We start from the raw sequence: 20,269 nt of genomic DNA, 5'->3' as shown, positions 1-20,269 counted from the left end.
ATTCTCATTTGTTTTTGCTCTAATCTATTATTGTCTTCCTTGTGCTAATGTTGGGCATAGTTTGTTTTTTTCTCATTCCTCAAGGTGTAGAGACAGGTTGTGGATTTGAAGTTTTCTTTTTTATTACAGGTGTTTATTGCCACAGACTTCTCTCTTAGTACTGCTTTCCTGCATCCCATAGGTTTTGGTATGTTGTTTTTTTGTTTTTGTTTGTCTGAAGATATTTTTGAAATTTCCTTTTTGATTTCTTTTTGAAACAAAATTTTGGATTCAGGAGATACACGTGCAGGTTTGTATTGCATGATGCTGGGGTTTGGGCTTCTGTGGAACCCATAACCCAAATAGTGAACATAGTACCCAACAGGTAGCGTTTCAGACCTTCCTTTGACCTCCCCACTTTTGGAGTCCTCAGTGTCTCTTGTTTCCATCTTTATGTCTGTGTGTAGCCATTATTTAGCTTCCACTTTTAAGTGAAAACATAAAGTATTTGATTTTCTGTTTCTGTATTAATTCACTTAGCATAGTGGCCTCCAGCTACGTCCACGTTGCAGCAAAGGGCATGATTTTGTTCTTTGCTATGGCTGCATAGTATTCCGTGGTATGTATGGACTACATTTTTCTTTATGCAGTCCACTGTTGATGGGCATCTAGGTTGATTTCATAACTTTGCTATTGTGAATAGTGCTGCAATAAGCGTATGAGTACCAGTGTCTTTGATAGACAAAATAAACATGAAGGCAAACACTGCCATAAGACAAAGAAGGCCATTGTATAATGATAAAATGGTTGATTCAACAGGAAGATGTAACAGTTATCAGTATGTACGCACCCAACATCACAGCACCTAAATGTAAAGCAAACACTGACTAAAGGGAGAAAAAGACAGCAACACAGTAACAGGAGAAGACTTCAATACCCCACTTTCAAGAATGGATAACATCCAGACAGAAAATGAGGAAGGAAATCAGTTGACTTGAACAACACTATAGACCAAATGTCCCTAACAGATCTACACAGAACATCCCACCCAACAGTGGCAGATTATACATTTTTCTCAAGTGCAGACAGAACAGTTTCCAGGAGAGATCACACATTGGGTCACAAAGCAAGTCTTACCAAATTTAAAAAGCCTGAAATTGTACCAAGTATCTTCTCCAACCCGGTAGAATAAAGCTAAAAATCAATTGTACAAGGAAAACCGGAAAATTCACAAATGTGTGCCAATTAAGCAGCACACTCCTGGACAACCACTGGGTCAGCCTCATCCTGGTGGTGGTAGCTTTGGTCACAGTGGTCAAGTGGTGTCTGCCAGGCTGCTCCACTGAAAAGTTTTCCTCTGTGTTTAATGAATGTCTGTGGGAGGAGCTTTGAGTAAATGTTCTGTCTCATCATCCTTTCTCTCACGAATCCTGTGATGATTCTTCCCTTCGATGATTATGTGCTTGCCAAATGGTGACTTTTCTATTTCCATAATTCCTCCTATATTCATTTGTGGGAATTCCGTAGGAAAGAAATGTCTCTTTGTCCCCCCCTTTACTTAGTAGTGTCAGTAGGGGGTCATGGGTATTTGTTTTATTCAATGGATTTGAATCCACTCCTATCATTATTTTCTTTTTTATTTTGAGACAGGGTCTCGCTTTGTCACTCAGGCTGGAGTGCAGTGGTTCAACCACGGCTCACTGCAGTCTTGACCTCCAGAACTCCAGAGATCCTCCTATGCCAGCCTCTCCGGTAGCTGGGACCACAGGTGTATGCCACCATGCCTGACGAAATTTTTTTATTTTTATTTTTTGAGATAGAGTCTTGCTCTGTCACCCAGGCTGGAGTGCAGTGGCGCGATCTTGGCTCACTGCAACCTCTGCTTCCCGGGTTCAAGCAATTCTCCTGTCAGCCTCCTGAGTAGCTGGGATTACAGACGTGCGCCACCACACCTGGCTAATTTTTATATTTTTACTAGAGACAGGGTTTCACCATGTTGGCCAGGCTGGTCTCAAACTCCTGACCTCAAGTGATCCGCCCACCTTGGCCTCACAAAGTGCTGGGATTACAGGCATGAGCCACCACACCCGGCCCTGACTAAGTTTTTAAATAACTTTTTGTAGAGATGGGTTCTTGCCATATTGCCCAGGCTAGTTTCAAATTCTTGGACTCATGCGATCCTCCCACCTCAGCCTCTCAAAGTGCTGGGATTATAGGTATGAGCCCTCATGCCTGGCCATTACTATCATTATTTATTTTGTGGCTGAAATTATTCCAGACTTACTTTTAAAGAGAAGGTTTCCTTGCATTTACATCCAGTGAAGAGAAAGGACTGCAGTTTCTGTGTTTGTTTGTTTTTTTTGGAGAATACTGTGTGATGAGATACCTCTGGATGTTCTTTATTTGCTGTGGTAATTTTGAATTAGCATTATAAACCCTGGAATGCAGAAGGCCACACCCCTCTTTGCCATGCCTTGTGCTTTGCCTGCTCTGCCTTCCTCCTCTGGTGGTCACCTGGCCGGCCCCTGATGCTCCATCTTTCTTAATTACCGCTGCTGGAGAGAAGCGGCAAGTGGGGGAGAACGTTTTCTTCTCTGCACTCTTCCTCTTCCCTTTCATGGGTCTGTTACCCTGCATACAATGGAAAGAAATACAGTGGATGCATTTGAATTGGAAACACAGTTAAACTCCTGCTGTGATCTTACAGGAGAGTGAAAAATACTGAATCACTACTAATGAGTCTAGATGTCTGCTCTTCTCATTAGTCCTCTCCACATATTCTTACCCACAAGGATCCAGGGCTACAAATACTCTCTTTGTCCTACTTGGGGGAGCAGCCGTCCTTAAGATGCATCCTTAAATAATTATTAATGTCCTTTATAGACCATTTACTATAAATCTCTGGAGAGCAAATTTTTCCATTTCCTAAGAATTTGCTTTATATTTGCTATTTGCTTTATGTTCTCAAAGGCAAAAAAAGAAGAATGAACAATGTTTTCCTGTGTGGGTGCCATGGGGTGGGAGGAGGAAGCCTGTTTCTTGCAGGTGTATGCAGCACCCTTGTCTCCTCATCTTCTGTGTCAGGAAAGGGAGAGGGACCCCTCAGATGCTTGCTGCAAGCAGTTGAGAAACGTGTGGCCATTAAGGCTTCTGAATCCAGGGTTGAGGGTTCAGATACACCCATGTGCAAAATGACCGACCAGCGGTGCAGGGCTTACAGGAAACCCCAGGGTTCAGATCCCAGTGTGGAGCTGCTCTGTCCATCCTGGCGGGTCCCACGGTGCTCACTGAGGTCACGGTGCTCATCGAGGAGGTCTCATTGGCCCTGTGGCCCTGACTTTAAAGGCTCCACCGCCCCTTCAGGTCTTCTAATGGGCGTGAGGGAGGGAGGAGTGTGCAGGAATGAAGCCACTTCTCTCTTGATAACATCTGGTGGTCTCTGATGACTCATTCCTTTAAGGATGCTGTCTGTAGTGGGAGCTCATCCTTCTTGTTAATTCCTTGTACGGAGTGGCCACAAACCCTCTCTGTACGAGATTGTGTTTTAATGGCAGTCGAAGGTCTAAAAATAGCCATCAAGGACTGTTTTGGTGACTTCCGTTCCTTCAGCGTGGAAGACAATGTCCAGAAGAACCTGAGAGCGCCAAGATGCCCAGCTGAGAAAGAAGGCCACGTGCCGGTGCCCTTCCCCCTGTGCAGGGCTGTGTGGCCCCCAGTGTGTATGCCCTGGAAGCTGGATGCCATTGTTTCCCTCCTGGGGTTGTTGGTGGGTTGTTCCCATCTGGTGTTTCCAGGTGGGACCCCAGGCTGGTGACTCATTACTTCCCCTCTTCTTCCCTCCTCAGCCCCCATCTCTCCATCTCCCATCTCTCTTCCTCCATAGACATATCATGAGCATTTCCTGTGCCCCGGGTGGAGGTGCTGGGGATCAGGAAGGGTGTCCTGAGTCCTGTGTGCCCCCCCGTCAGGGGACCGTGAGACCCAGAGAGTCACGGAGGCTGGTGCATGCAGTATCAGAGGGAATTCTGTTTATGGGGTGGGGGCACTGAAGGAGGACCTGGGGTGGGAGTTGGGGTTGGGCATCTTGCCTGGTAGAGGCTGGAGATGAGGGCACAACGTGATACTTCTCTGAGCCTAGTCCCCTGATTTGCAGAGTGGGAAATTGTTGTGAGAACCGCATGAGACGGTGTGTGCACATCGCTCAGCATGTAGATTTTCCACAAACGTTAATTCTGCGTTCTCCGGTTGGAGAGTAGCTAATGCGCATATTTCATGCCAGACTCCCCACAGCTGAAGTGTTAAAGGGAAGTTCAAATGAATCCTCTGCCAAGGACTTCTTCATTGGCTTTGATGACTCATGAAGCACTGGAGGCTTTACGCCTGAGCTGCCCGGTGTGAAAACCAAAGGCCTCCATTGCCGAATCCTCTCGCTAGCTCATGGCTGACCTCAGATCTGGTGGCCCCACCATCAATGTGGGTCCCCAGGTGTCCCTTGTACACTCAGTGGCTTAGCCCTGTTGCCCGCACGCTGTACTCATGCCCCTGGTGTTACACACCCCAGTGGCCTGCCTGACAGTCACCGCTCACACCTACATGTGTCATTTGGCGTGTAGGCAACAGTTACACACTGCTCAGTGGCTATCCGATTTGGGGACTGAGTTGTGGTGGAATTGAAGGAGCCTTTCCCACTTGATCTTGGACAAGTTTTCTGATCCCTACAATGAGGAATAAAGCTCGCACCTCACAGAATGATCTCGAGGACTCAGCAGGAGACCTTCCACAAAACCTCACACAGTGCCTGCCCTGTGGGACACAGACACTCAGGAAGGCTGCTCAGAGATCCGCTTTCATTTCCAGCCTCAAGGAAACCCCAGGGTTTGGTGTTTGGACAGGGGGGTCCCTGTGACCTTCCCCTTTCAGCTGTATATGAGTTTCAAAGACCGATGAGCAAATGGGAGGGATACATAACCTTCTATTCACTTCCTTGGTCGCCAGGGAAATAATTTGGTGGTCTCGGAGGGAGGCCCTGTAGGATTTATCTTCATGCTTGATGAGAGGTGGGCAGAACACATCACTGAGGGCCGGCTCTTCCACGGTGTCCCCAGTGTGCCTTCCGCAGGTCCCCAGTGAAAGAACAGGAGCCCAGGCGCAATAGCAGGAACCTTCGAGCTCTCCCCTTCCTCCGGCAAAGAGTAAGGCTGGGTTGCAGCTTATTGATTTTCACTTCGGCCAGGAAGGGAGCATTTATCTTTTTAAGTCAGAAGACATGACTCTCCTTGCCAAAAGTTTTAGGAGCCTCATGCCGTAGGACCAACTCTGGGCCCGCAGGCCCCAGCCATGGGCTTTCGTTCCGGCCCTGCCCTTAGTTGGTCCTGTGAACATGGGGGTTTACTTTACCTGTATGAGTTTCTGTTTCCATATCTATACAGCAAGAGAGTCCCCTAGCTATAAGATGAAAGGGACGGGGCCAGTTGTGTCATCGCGGGGAATCAGATGTGGCTGTGGGCCTCTGGTGTGCTGTGTGCCTTGGGTTTGCTCTGTAACCACCTCCGCAGGCCTGCCTTCCTTCCGCCTCAGCTTCTCATGTTTTTCCTTTTGGTAAACATTTCTGGAATTTCTGCTGTGTTCCAGGCACCGAGGTTATAAAGATTAATGACACCTGATTCCTGCCTTCGACTAGAGGGGTGGTACTGATGAACTGGTTGGAGCTGGGAGTAGGGGAGCAGGGGATGGGTGACAGGAAGCAAGTAGGAGCGGCCCTGGGCCTGCTGTTCATGCAGGAGAGGGGGTCCTGGGCTCGCGGGTGCCCTCCCTTCACGCTGGAGCCCGCACCTCCACTAGCTTTGTGACTTTGGGTGAGTCACTTCAGCTCCCTAAACCTCAGTCTCCCGCTCTGGGAAGAGTATTGAGACTTGAAAGTTAGAATTTGTGTTCGGGGCTTCAGATAGATGAAAACCCTGTCCCTCCGCACCCAAGCTACAGCTCCTGGCCTTTCTGAGCCTTGCTCTGCTTGTCTGTTCCACGGAGCTCTTGGTCTCCACTTCATGGATGGCTGCCAGGATTAGATGAGCCTAAACTTGCTCTGATGTTCCTGGCCTGGCACCTGGCATAGGGCTATTGTCCAGAAATGTTGCCCTCACCCCCTGACTTTCCTACTCTTCCCCCCAAGAGGCGGGCCCTTAAAGAGTTAGTATTTGTTTCTTCCAGAGCTTCCAGTAAGATTGTCTTTATCCCATCTGAGTGTTACCCTGTACAAGGTGGAGTCATTGTCATCATTGTCATTATCCTCTTTATGACAATTGATTGGACACGTTGCATATGCCAGGCACTGTCCTCACAGCAGCCTTGTGAAGCCACAGTGGTTGGCTGCCTCATCTTCTAGACAAGGAGATAGGCATGCTCAGGGACCCGCAGCTGTTAGTGCAGAGCTGGCATGGACAAGCCAATTGTGTCCATCTCCAAAGATGGCATTTCCAGGAGGGGACTTTAGAGAGTCTGCCTATCAGAGGGGCTTCTGGCCAGCCCAGCTTCTGCTGGGCCATTTGTGAAGATGCAGCTGGCCCAGCCAATGCTGCGCATGCGTCCTTGTTTGAGCTCTGGCTGGGGCCTGTGGCTATGGCTGGACCCTGCCTTGCTGGCAGCATGTGGCCTGGCCCCTGGTGGCCCTTTGTCTCCTGACCTCACCCTCCACTTCTGCCCTGACCTCCGCTGGGTCTTGGAAAGTGGTGTGTGCACTGGAGTCTGGTTGGAGTCTGATCTGGCTTTCTGCTAAGGGTGGTGGTAGAGCCAGCCGGCCTGGGCTCACGTCCCATGTCTGCTGTAAAGAATGCTCCAGCACACCGGAACTCGGGGCTGGCACCCAGCCCCTCAGCACCAACTGGGTGTTGTTGTTCCTGTTGTTCTCCATGTTGTCCTTCAGCAGAGGCTGTGGCTGTGTCTGCTCTCACACAGCCTGCAGAGAAGCAGGCAGAGCTGAGCAGCGGCTGCCAGGCCCAGCCAGCCCACTCTTGTCCCCTTCTTCACGCGTGATGTGTTTTCTTCCCTGTATCCCGAGGCAGTCACTCATTTTCTTCTCCATTCTCTCAGCCTCTCCTCTGGCCCTCGGGGACCCGCCTTTCACCCTGCGGGCTGCCATGCCTGGCTCTCCGGTGCCAGCGGGGCCTCCGCAGAGAAAGACTTCCATGCCCTTTGCACTTGGGCTTTTATTGCAACCTGGGCTATTCTTAGCACACCGAAATGTGAGCTGTCCCCTGTGCACTGGAGGTGGATTGATTGAGCTTCTGCGTGCGTGCTTCTGAAAGGGGCCTCCGCCGAGGAGCATGTGTGTGCGTGCGCGTGTGTGATGTGGAAGGAGGCACAGCCCGGGCGGGTGACCATCCGCCCTGGAGTCTGAGGAGCTATATTTAGCTCCTCCAACATGCCTGCTGTGAGGCTGTGCCGGGAGAGGCTGGCGGGGCCCAGGCAGGGTTGGGCTAGAATCTCTGGGGAGCTGCAGGCCTCCCTTCCAGGACGCCGCACAGACAGCTGGTCACAGAAGAGCTTCCACAGAAGGGAACAAGAGCAGTTTATTGTGGGTGCCACGGGAACCTTTTTAGGCTTTTTCTGTACACATTTCTATTTCTCAGAACAAGCCTACAGAATAAGTAATATCTGTCCCATTTTACAGATGAAGAAAAGTTGAGTTCCAGAGAGTGAAATAATGTGCCCAGGTTGGTTGCTTGTGGAGCTAAGATATGAACCCAGATCTTAGTTTACATCTTAGGATGAAGGGCCAATTACTAACATTTATAATTTAGGGCAATTCTAAAATATGGGGCAATTCTAAATTTAGAAAAGGGGTATAGGGGCATTGAAGAATAAATTCTGGGTCGTTTTCTTCATGCTGTATTATTTAGAAAGTGCAAGATGACTGCACTTTCTTGGACGCAGCAGGGCCCATGTCCACCAAAGCACAAAGCCTGTAAGATGGGCATCCAAGAATGCTCTGGGAACCATTTTCTGGAAGAGAAACATCATAGAAGTCTTCCCAGGCTGTGGACAGCAGGTGCTCCTTTTGGAACCTCCTGCCTTCTAGCCAGCATGACAGAAGCTGCTGGAGACAGGGAGGAAGGGGCAAGGAAAGGGAGGGAGTCGGCAGCTGTGGGGAGTCTGGGGTGAAGGCCCCTTGGCCTGCCCGCCCTGTCCATCCAGCTTTCTTTCCTGCTATAAAGCCTGAGTTGTAGCCGCACTGGGCTCCTTGCCTTTCCTCGCCAAGAAGGCATTGTTGCCCTGTCTCACAGAGAACAGGTTTCATGGCCGTCGGCGAAGACCCGGGGCAACACATGGAGCATCCAGCTTCCTGGGAAGAGCTGTCATGCATTGTGGACCGCGCCAAGCACCACCCGAGAGCGGCAAGACCGCTCAGCACAGTGCTAGTGCAAGGCGGGGGACGCCGGTCTCCTCGGGCAAGACCCCTCAGCTCTTATCCAGGTGTTCCTCAGGGAGAAGGGTGGCTTGCTGTGTCACAGGAGTCCCATCCCCACATCTAGATCCAGCCCCACATTAAAAAAAGAGTCTCCAGATTCCTTTTTCTTCTGGTTAAAATCCCACCATTCTTTTGAGAGGACAGCTGATTTATGGAAAGCCAGTGCTGCTAGAATATTAACTAACTTCAAACTGTAGTCTTGGTGATAACTGCTTTTCGTTTTTCTTAGTTACATAAAATGGTATTGACTCATAACCACCATTTGGTGAAAGGATGAATAAGGGAATGTAATTGATCTGGGACTCTGCCGCCTCGAGGCTGAGCTGGGTGTGTCCTCCTTGGACCCTGTGGGTTTCATCTCCCCGGAAGACCTGAGCAGCCACTGTCATCTTCCTTAGGATGTATAGTGTTCTCCAAGCAGAAGCAAAGGACCTGACTTGGGTTTTTTTTTTCTTTTTTTTTTCTGCCAAGATGGAGTCTTGCTCTGTCTCCCAGGCTGGAGTGCAGTGGCGCGATCTCAGGTCACTACAACCTCCGCCTCCCAGGTTCAAGTGATTCTCCTGCCTCAGCTTCCCGAGTAACTGGGACTACAGGCGCGCGCCACCACACCCAGCTAATGTTTGTATTTTTAGTAGAGATGGGGTTTACGCCATGTTGGCCAGGATGGTCTCTAACTCCTACCTCAGGTGATCCACCTGCCACGGCCTCCCAAAGTGTTGGGATTACAGGCGTGAGCCACCGCACCTGGCTGGACTTGGGTTTGTTAAACCAAGGTCCTTGTGCTCATTTAATGCTCACAGCCCGCAGCGGGCTGGTGTGCCACCATCCTCGCTTTGTGTACACAAGGAAGCCGAAGCACAGAGGGTCAGGTTGTTTGCCCAGGTCTCAGAGCCGGTGGCACAGCAACACTGGACTGGTGTCTGACCTCGGGCCTTCAGACTCCTCACCTCCTTCTCCTTTTTCTCTCCATCTCTGCTGGAGATGGGGTGACCAGAGGCAAGGACTCAAAGAGGAAGTCAAATGCCTTGGTGGTGACTTGGCTCTGGTTTTGGAGGTAAAGTTCTATGCCTTCATTCTGCATCTTATTTTGTTTTCAATCTTAGCGATTCCTTGTAATAACTTATTGACTCTTCACCAATCCTAGTTTACCTTTGGCTTAATTTTTCCAGCTGACTAGACTATGTTACTCCTTTGTAAGTTATATCAGTTAGCTATTCTTAGTCTTTAGAGTGAATGCATCTTAGGTGAGGGTAATTAGAAATGCGTATTTAGCACACAAGGTAAAATTTTCTCTTTTCAGCTGTGCATTAGGAAAAATAAAGAGCATCTGCGGGACTATAAGGTTTCCATTTATAATAGGGACTTATTCTCCCCAAGGCGAGAAGCTATAATCTTCTGAAAGCCCTGCGTATCAGTGCCGAAGGTGTTGCTTTCGTCATTCATGTATTCCTTCCATAGCATTTACCCACCTCCTCCATTGGGCAGCTTGCCAGGCTCTGTGCTGCGCCCTGGGGGCACCATCATGCCCTGGAGAAACGCTCATGGGTGGGGCCTGATAAACAGGTTGTAATGCCAATTTTTACAGTAGTGTCATGGCTGTCTGTTAGCACGGTCTTCAAAGTTGGGCAGGTATGGAACCAAATTCTGCCACTGAAGCTGTGGGATTCGTTGGGCAAGTTGCACATCCAAGCCCCGGTTTCTTTACCGGCCCATGAGTGGTTGTAGGGGAACAGTGGCCAGAGGTGACTGATGTCTTGGGATTGAGTGCCTAAGTAGGATGTCATATCCTAGCCCGTTGTGATTTGTGTTTTGGTCATCGTCGTTCAGTTGCTTCTGGACCAGCACAGTGTCTGGCACAGAGGGGCACCCAGCAAATGTTTGTCCAGTAGTCGAGGGGTGTGGCTTTTCGTTGGCCTGCTGTGAAGCAGAGGAAAGAGGGGATGGCATTGGGGTCAGTCTTGGCTTGACCGTCTCCCTTGGCACGTCTTCAGGGCGACTACCGAGGTTTGAAGGCGCCTGGCTGACACCCTGCTGGCACAATGATCTGAGTTTAGAACAACTGCCAGGTACGGCAGGAATGGGGCAGTCTGCTTACCTGCAGGCTGTGGCTGGAGTCTGACCTGGCTGTAGGCAGACCTCATGGTAGAATTCCTTGTACCCAGGCAGTCATGGGCAGGCCACACCCATGGGACAGGCTGGCAGGGCCACTGGAGGGGAGAGGGAAGGACTGGGGCCCACGTGACCATGCTTTCCCCATCTCACTAATTAGGGAACTTGCCTGTATCGCCCCATTTCCATTGCAGTGGTTCTTAAAGTGTGGTCCCTGGACCAGCAGCTTCAGGAACCTGGGCTCTTAGAAATGCACATTCTCGGGCCCCTCTCTAACCTGTAAATCAGAAACACTGGCGTTGGCCCAGCGATCTAGATGTCCAAACAAGCTCCCCTGGTGACCTTGCTGCAGGCTGGAGGGCAGAGCTGCTCCTTCAGATGTGCTGTGAATGGATCTCAAGGGTTATGACACTGACCCACCCATCTGGCCTCAGGATGGTTGGTTCAGGGTAGCCAGGGTGGAGGGACTGTGCTGGGGAAATCCTTCCCATGGAAGCAGGAAGAACGGAGAACAAGGTTTATCCCTGAAGGTGAGGGAGGTCTGGGACATGTTACTTCACGCTCTTTAAGCCTCATTTTCCTCAGCTGGAAAATGGGAATAAAGGGCTTTTTTTTCTGTAGGATGACTTTGAGGCTTTAACCACGAGATGATTAAACAAAACTGAATTTAGTGTACATGAGATGTTTGTTAAGAGGTAGCTTCCTTTCTTTACCCTCTTTTCCAATTGGCCTATGTAAGATATTCTGGAAACTATAAAAAGTGAAAGAGCTTATAGACTAGAAGAAGAAATTCTGGATGCTGGATTCAGCCTTTCTTACTGCACATAGAAGCCAACGGAGGGTTTAGAACAGCGCTCCTCACCAAGTCCTAGCTCCTTAATTTTCATCAGGGAGGGAGAGTGGGGGACAGCTGATGTCCATGGAAGAGACGGGACAGGTGGGCCCTGGCTCTTGTTCTGCCAGTCGAGCTGAAAAACAGTTTGGTAGGGAAGTTATTACATTGGTTCCCACGTGAAGACAAAGGGACCGAGTCCCTGAGATGGGAGCCATTCACCTAGGGCTGCCCAGCGAGAAGGAGCCCGGAGGCACAACTGCTGGCTCAGCAGATGGAAAGTTTCTGTTTTCTGTGTAAATAAGGAGGTTTGCTGGCGTGACAAAGAAGCAAAGTCCACAGACTAGAAGAGTCGTTGAATAACTGAGAAGATCAGCAGAAGGAAATTGACTCAGGAGCAGCCCGGTGCTGGCAAGGCAGGGGCGTGTTAGGTGGGGGCTCTGCCACCTTCGCTTTGCTCTGGCATTGGCAGAGGGTGTGGGCCCAGGCGGTCCCGGACTCTCCACAGGGCCGTGGAGAGCAAGCGTAGGTGAGGGAGGTCAGCTAGGCTCCATAAAGACCAGGTGTTCTGGGGTAAACTCTGGGACCTTGGCCAAGTCCGTTATCTCAGCTGAAAAAGTGGGGAACTAATATCCATGCCTTGGTCTTTCTCAGGAAGATCAGGAATCTTCTGTAAAAAGCAGCCGGCACCATCCTTGGAGCATGCCTGTGTTCAGCAAGGTGGCTGCGTCCTTTACACATTTTCAATGATTTTTTTAAAGTCAAAGACTCTAGAAGACTTGATTTGTTAGTATTTTCCCCAAGTTTTATTTTGAAATATCTCGAACATGAAGTTGAAAAAATTGTATACTTATCATCTATACCCATTTTCTTTTTTCTGCACTTTCTCTCTCTGTGTATGTTTGTACACACACACACACACACACACACACACACACTTTTTTGGGCTAAGTTGCAGACTTTATATTATTTCTCTCCTTAAATAATTTTTACATGCCTCCCAAGAACGATACTTTCCTAAATAACCATTGTCACACCCATGAACTTCGACATTAGTACAATAGTGTTAGGTCATAAACGTTCCATATTCAAACTGCCCCAATTGTCCTGCATATTGATTTGTTGTACTTCTTTCATTGATAAGAAGCTATAATAGATTTTTTTTTTTTTTTGAGACAATCTTGCTGTGTTGCCCAGGCTGGAGTACAGTGGTGCAATCTCAGCTCACTGCAACCTCCACCCCTGGGTTCAAGCAATTCTCTTGCCTCAGCCTCCTGAATAGCTGGGATTATAGGTATGCGCCATCACACCCAGCTAATTTTTGTATTTTTAGGAGAGATGAGGTTTCACCATGTTGGCCAGGCTGGTCTTGAACTCCTGACGTCAAGTGATCTGCCCGCCTTGGCCTCCCAAAATGCTGGGATTACAGGCATGAACCACTGCACTTGGCCCAGAAGCTGGAATTAGATTAGATTTAGATGCCACGTTGAGGCCCAGGATGGTGTGACCGCCATGAGGGCGAGCAAGGCACGAGCGTTCTCCCCATCCCCTGCAGAAGGGGTTGGGTGATGGGCAGGGCTAGGGTGGAACACAGGCCTTGGTCTTGAGTTCAGGGCCATGGTCTGTTGGCTGTTGGACCTTGGGCTTCCCAGTTGAAAAACAAAGTTACTGACTTGATTCTTAGCCTCTGTTTAATTCTCACTTTCTGTGGAGAAAATAATTTAATCTTTGATGTTGGGAGGGAGTACTTGCAAAGTCGCTTAGTTTACCTTGCTGTTTAGGTGTACACTGTTTGAACACCTGTACTGATAGCTCATTGTTTCACAGGGCTCCAGTCATTTGGACACTTCACTATATATGTGTATATTTTTCCCTGCCAGGTACAGTGTGTTGATGGTATTGATTATACATCATTCTCCTAATCTGCCTTCTTCATGGGTCCAGGGATGGAAACTGTCAGAGAGAGGAGATTCAGAGTGTCTTGCGGGTAGGGCTGGGTCAGGGAGCTCTAGTAGCTGAGGGCTTGTTTTCCTCTTCTGCTATTGCAAGAGATGTTGGGCCTGGTCATTCTTGGAGGTCACAGGGACCATGAGGTCCACCATTCATACCTGGATATTACCTTGACAAAGTAGTTGTCGAAGGTGAATTCCAGCCTCAGCATCAAATGTTTCCACCTTTCCATGGACATCTCCATTGAATGTTTCCACCTTTCCATGGACATCTCTGTTAAATGTTTCCACCTTTCCACGGACATCTCTGTTGTATGTTTCCACCTTTCTGTGGACACCTCTATTGAATGTTTCCACCTTTCCACGGACATCTCTATTGAATGTTTCCACCTTTCCGTGGACACCTCTATTGAATGTTTCCACCTTTCTGTGAACACCTCTGTTGAATGTTTCCACCTTTCCACGGACATCTCTATTGAATGTTTCCACCTTTCCGTGGACACCTCTATTGAATGTTTCCACCTTTCCACGGACATCTCTATTGAATGTTTCCACCTTTCCGTGGACACCTCTATTGAATGTTTCCACCTTTCCACGGACATCTCTATTGAATGTTTCCACCTTTCCACGGACATCTCTATTGAATGTTTCCACCTTTCCACGGACATCTCTATTGAATGTTTCCACCTTTCCGTGGACATCTCTTGACTGTTTCTCCCTTTTCATGGACATCTCAATTGCAGATGAGTTGGGCCTCCCCGTGGCTCAGGACACCTTCCAAAGAGTCCTTTAGTGACTGCATCACCACCTTCTTGAGGTCATGATAAGTGGCTTCCTCTAGACACTAGGTCATATCCCCTGAATGATGTGTGTTGGGATGGCGACATAGAAAGCTTGCCAGTGTGCGGCCAAGCGCGGTGGCTCACACCTGTAATCCCAGCACTTTGGGAGGCCGAGATGGGCAGATCACGAGGTCAGGAGATCAAGACCATCCTGGCTAACATGGTGAAACCCTGTCTCTACTGAAAATACAAAAAAATTAGCCGGATGTAGTGGCGGGTTGCCTATAGTCCCAGCTACTCAGGAGGCTGAGCCAGGAGAATGGCGTGAACCCGGGAGGTGGAGCTTGCAGTGAGCCGAGATCACGCCACTGCACTCCAGCCTGGGCAACTGAGTGAGACTCCGTCTCAAAAAAAAAAAAAAAAAAAAAAAAAAAAAAAAAAGCCTTGCCAGTGTGGTCCTATTAAGCTCAGAGATGACCTTGCCACTTGACCACTGACCTTGGCAGTGTCTGTGGATGTCGGATTATGTTGTGAGCAAGGCCATCACACTTTACTTTGTTAGAGGGGCAGTCTCCTGGGATGTAGTGTTGGTGTGCACTGTGGTCATGAGTACCTCCACTAGGCCGTGATTGTTGTGGATAGTCTTGGCTGGGGGGCTTGGGTGGTAAGTAGTTGGTGGTGGGCTGGGCACTGCTGACAGTCTCGAGGGAGTTTTCATGCTTCTCATTATATACATGTGTCTATCAGCAGTGGTTCCCTTCAGGTGAGTCTCAAATTTCTTAAGGGAGTTGTAGACTTCTCCACATAGTCAGTATTAGAATTGCTCCATTTGATCTTGGTGAGGTCTTGCTCCTGGGAGATGGATATGGGTTTTCCCTTGATCACAAGCCTCCCGTATGCAGCCCTGGTCGTCCCTTTAGAGTTGTGGAGTCATACTAGAACATGCGCACCGTGTAATTGTTCAGTGAAGAGATCAATGGAAAGGGCAATGGAGAGATCGTGACCGGTCACTGACAAGTTGTCCAGGGTTGAAAGTAGCCCTGGTGATCAGGTGCCTCCTACAGCCCAAGCCACACACTCTTGACTGTCCCCATCAGTTTTTAGGGATATCGCTAGCACTATAGCAGGAAGGCAGCTACCTAGTGAGCAGAGTGGGCTGGAGAGCTTCCAGCTGCACCTTCCACAGACATTCATACATCAAGTTTTTTATCAAAACATTGAAGTGAAAATCGAAGAAGAAGAAGTCAAGTGTACTCCATGGCTTAATGACTAGAACACAGGTTTTGAATTTAAATACAGCTGGCATTTAAACTGTTTATTTGTTGTGTACATTGAATCATTCGGTGTTTAAGTTTTCTTTCCTATGAAAAGTGGGTAATAATTATATATTATATTTTTTAAAATCACACAATCCAGGGAGGCGCTGAGTATACTGGAAAATTCTCCCACTGTTTATCTGGTATATTTACAGCTCCCAAATGTAAACCTGGCTCCTTACTCCAATCTCATTAACAAGAAAGTGTCCTCTGTGAATCAAGCCCTTCTTATTCTTGTAGCTCTCTTGGGTGAAGCCATAATTGCATCTCTACCATTTGAGTAAATGAACTTCACGTTTATAGTCCTGGTTAATAGGGCACGTGGCCCCATGCCTATCAGAGAGGCCATGGACAGTAAAAGTGGATTTGATGGTGCTTCCAGACTCTGAGGCTAGAATGCTATTAGCACCATAATGAAGGTACAGTAGCGTAGGGCTGATGATGTCAAAGACGGACTGGTTACCACAGATTTAACACTGGATGGGATCTTATAGATCACTGCACATTGAGCTGAGGATTTGACGATGCAGGTTTGTGCCCCTTTTCGCTCCGCTGCTTCCCCGGCTCTGTACTGAGCTCCCTGTGAGTTCCGGGTCCCAGGGTGTGAGGATGAAATGCTGGGTGTTCTGTCTCTGGGGACACACAGTCTAGCAGGGATACAGAGCCATCTGAAGCTGTGACTTACGTCCTGTGGAGGCTCTGAGGAGGGCCTCTCATCGAGCCCTGCAGATGGGAACCATCTGAGCACGTGGATTAGACAGACTTGGCAGATATTGGCACATCTGGTTTCCTACCAAGACCTCTGTGCTCAGCTGCCTCTCTCGCTTCTTGGTATTTTTGCTTTGACCTTACCCTGGCCGCCGTCATGCCTGACACTGGGTGTTGTTGCTTCAGGAGAGGCCGCCTCCCTCTGGATCAGTTACTGTGTGCTCCGCTTCCGTCTCGCCACTCGATCGCCATCTAGACAGCAGTGTGCGTGGAGCCAGGGCCACTCGTCCATCCACACACACCTTGTGTCAATGCGTTGTTCGCTGCAGGTATTTTCCAGATGTGCTGTTGGTGACCTGTGATGCACAGGACACAGCCTATTTGTTCCCAACAATACTGTCATCTCCACCCTCTAGAGTGAGGGGCCTGGTCCTACTCATCGTCCTGACTTGAAGGCCAGCTTGGGATGCAGCCTCAGGGGTGTCAGGCCATGTTGCAGGTGCTGGAGGCCCGTGTGGCCCTGCCCGTGGAGCATGGGTGAGCAGAGGTGAACAAGGGAATTCAGGAACCAGTACCTGTGGAATCCTTTCCCTGGGCCAGGCACTGTGGCGAATCAGCTTCTCATTCAATTCTCACAGCAGTCCTGTGCCATCCTTTTTATTCTCCGCTCCTCACATGATGAAAGTACACTTTGGTGGGATGGAGACATGGAGGAGATGTCTGGTGACAGACACAGAGGCCAGAGAGGTTGTGTCTGAGCTGAGGGCGGGGAGTACCAGAGGGAGTTTGTTAGTCTTCTGGAACAAGGACTAGGAATTTCCTAGTTGGAGAGAGCAGGTAAGGACATTCATTTCAGGCACACAGGTGTGAAACAATATGGCTTTCAGCAACTTTCCCACCATGCAGCACGAGGGAAGCTCTGGGGTGTGTATGTGTGTGTGTTGGAGGTGTGTGTTGGGTATGTGTGTATCTGTGTGTGTGTTGGTGTGTGTGGTGTGCATGTCTGTGTGTTGGGTGTGTGTTCGGTGTGTGTTGGGTGTGTGTGTGTGGGGTGTGTGTTGGGTGTGTGGTGTGTGTCTGTGTACGTGTGTGGGGTGTGTGTGTTTATTGGGTATGTGTGTATATGTGTATGGCATGCGTTTTGTGTGTATGTACATGTGTAGTGTGTCTGTATATGTGTGTAGCATCTGTGTGTGTGTGTATGTGTGTGTGCGCACGCGCGCGTGTGTGTGTGGCATGTGTTTGACCTGAGACAGGTGGAGCAGTAGGGGTCCGATGTGGAAGGGCTGGGAGCGGCTATGCTGAGGTTTGGACTGTAGCTGGGCAATTGGGGCCAGTGATGGTTTATCTGAAGAGCAGATGTGGAAATTTGTTTCTTTATTCTTGGCTCTACTTATGAATTCATTTGTTCCAAGTATCTTATCTTCCTTTCTCACTGTTGAATACTGATTTAGTAATAATAATATTAGCTGGTACTTATAGCACTCTTTCCAAACGCCAGGCACTGTTCTCGGTGTTTTGTAAGACTAGCTGGTTTTGTCTTCCTGATAACCCAGATGCGAAAGCTGCTGCCTGAAGAGATCAGATCACTCGCTCAGGGGCCTGGGTAGGAAATGACGATGGGGTCTGAGCCCGGGCAGCCTGCTTTCAGAGTGGGTGCTATTAACTATTTTATTCTTTGCTGCTTAAGATGCATTTTGTAAAAGTTTGAAATACATCACATGACAAGTGCTTATTGGCAAGAGGGCTGAAAGACTGTATGATAAAATAATGTGATGGTCACACACCAGGGCCTGTCGGGGGTGGGGGCTAGGGGAGGGATAGCATTAGGAGAAATACCTAATGTAGGTGACAGGTTAGTGGGTGTGGCAAACTACCATGGCATGTGTATACCTGTGTAACAAAACTGCACGTTCTGCCCATGTGCTCCAGAACTTAAAGTATAATTTAAAAAAATAAAAAAATAACAATAATGTGACAGTGATGATTTTCCGTAAACACACATGCAGCATCTTGCCTTCCAAGGAGCCCCAGGCATCAGGCGAGGGTCGCTCCACTGGCTCCTGCACTCTCTCTGGACAGATGGACTCCCTGCTCTGAGCTCTGCAGCATCTCCCTGTGAGCCACGTCTCTTCAGCCCGACTTCTCCCCACTCAGGATTCATGTGTCACACTGTCATCACTTGGATGTCCTTCGGAATCTCAAACTTACTGTGTCCTAAATCGAAGTCACGGATCTTCGCACCACACCCTGTCCTCTTGCTCCTCCGCCTCTCTCCCCCACTTCACTAAACTGGTAGTGCATTCTTCTCATTTTTTTCGGTCAAGAATCTAATCTTGAAGAGATCCGTGGCTTCCCTTTTCCCTTCCCACTCAGCGTACAGTCGGTCAGCTCTGATGTCTTTAATGGCAGCACGTGTGTGGAGCCTGACCATCAGTGTTCACTCCATGCCACCCCCTGAACACGTCCCCATTGGTCTTCATCTGGCAGTGACTTCATCCGCTAGCTTGGCACCTCCTCTTTAGCCTTGTCCCCAGTCTGTCTTCCACGTTGCAGCCAGATCTTTTCTTTTTTTTTTTTAAGAAGTCGTTCAGGTCATACCTTTAGCTAAAAAGTCTTCGAAGGCTTCCCAGCCCCTTGGGAGCACAGGCGTGGGTCCTTTCTGAGCCTGGTGTGCCTGTGTGGTCTGACTCCGGCTGCCTCTGCTCTCTCCGCAGCCCCGCCACGTGGACCCTCGTAGCCAGTGTTTGTCCAGTGATGGGTAGGTTGGGCATTCAATTCCCCTGTGCAGCCCAGTCATGTGGAAAGGGCCACTGGAGATTAATTGGTCCAAATCCGTATTTCACAGATGGGAAAGTTGATGCCAAGAAAGGAAAAGTGACTTTCTTGAGTCTACACCTAGGCTTGATGGGGGAGCTGTGGCCAGACACCAGGTTTCTCCTCCAGGGGTTCTCAGTTTACCACCTTGCCTGGTGTTGGCTGTGGGCTCACGTGGAGCAAGGCATCCACAGACACTTCTTCAGGCCGATTCCTGGTGAAGTCACAGTGCCCCTTCCTTTATCAGTGGCCTTCAGTGTGGTTAGGGCCTGGCAGTTGTGGCTTTTGGGGTCAGACGCACCTGAGCTCTGTGGTTTACTAGCTACGGGAACTGGAGTAACGTACCTCACCTTGCTGAGCGACAGTTGCTACTCAAGGCCTTCCGGTCGGATAGGTTGGGGAGGCCCGGAGAGAGACTCAGTGTGTGCACCTCCCAGCATTGTGTCTGGCAGGGGCCGGCCACCTAACACACACTGGTTGTCGGGATTGCTTCTTGCTGACCTGCTAGCAGTTTCTAGCCCTCTGCAGTTACTTAGTTTGGCATCCTTGCTGTGGGTCCCCATCAACTTCATGCATACGTAACACCTTCGTGTCTCCTCTCGAGTTGATTTCAGTCATACAGCTTTGGAAGGATATAGCATTCCTTTCTATAAGCCGGAAGTCTGTTGAAGTGCTGGCTCTCAAGTACATTTCTCTAATATTGAAGATCAGCAGTATTTAAAAGGCCACATCCTATGGCCAGAGAGTGTTTCTCATAACTAAATGAGTGCAAATGGAAAATGTCCTAATTGCTTATGGCTTGTAACAGTGAATTAATGTAAGGACAATTCTGCTGATTCCTAACAAATCTCTGCTGCCTAATTTCATGCTGATTGTATTTCAGTTTTACTAAATTTATTAAAATCATCCCTTCCACAGTTTACCCTCCTCCAGCTGTGTATACAGAAGGAGAAAAACTGTGAGCATCTTGAATGCAGCATTTAGCATCAAGTCCAGGGCAGCCTCGTGGCGCGGCATCTATGAAACTGGTCTTCCTTCGGGAACCCAGGCCTGCTTCTTCAGGGCAGCGCCAGCTGTCTGCTCACAGTCTCATTCTTTGTCTCCTTAGCCTTTCCCTGGGAGACAGCATAGGGCTGCTGGAAGAACGGGACCTTCGGACTGAGGCCTGGCTTTGAGCTTTGTGGCAAGGCTATTTATTTCCCTAAGTTTTCAATAGTAGTGAGCTTTTGAGGTAGTAATACCTGTGCAGCATTGTGGTAGTGCTTAAAGTTCCTGAAGTGCTGCTCACAGTGCCTGGAGCACAGTATGAGCCT

The 20,269-nt window shown here is 49.0% G+C and overlaps 1 protein-coding gene across 6 annotated transcripts in view; it reads left to right on the top strand.

Annotated features, from left to right (window-relative positions):
- Nucleotides 1–20,269, top strand: part of TRAPPC9 (trafficking protein particle complex 9) — a 724,494-nt gene that overhangs the window by 402,334 nt on the left and 301,891 nt on the right. The window lies entirely within an intron of this gene.

This window comes from Nomascus leucogenys, chromosome 16 (assembly GCF_006542625.1).
Source record: "Nomascus leucogenys isolate Asia chromosome 16, Asia_NLE_v1, whole genome shotgun sequence".
NCBI lineage: Eukaryota > Metazoa > Chordata > Mammalia > Primates > Hylobatidae > Nomascus > Nomascus leucogenys.
The sequence above is the reverse complement of the archived record's forward strand: the minus strand, read 5'-3'. Positions and strand labels throughout refer to the sequence as shown.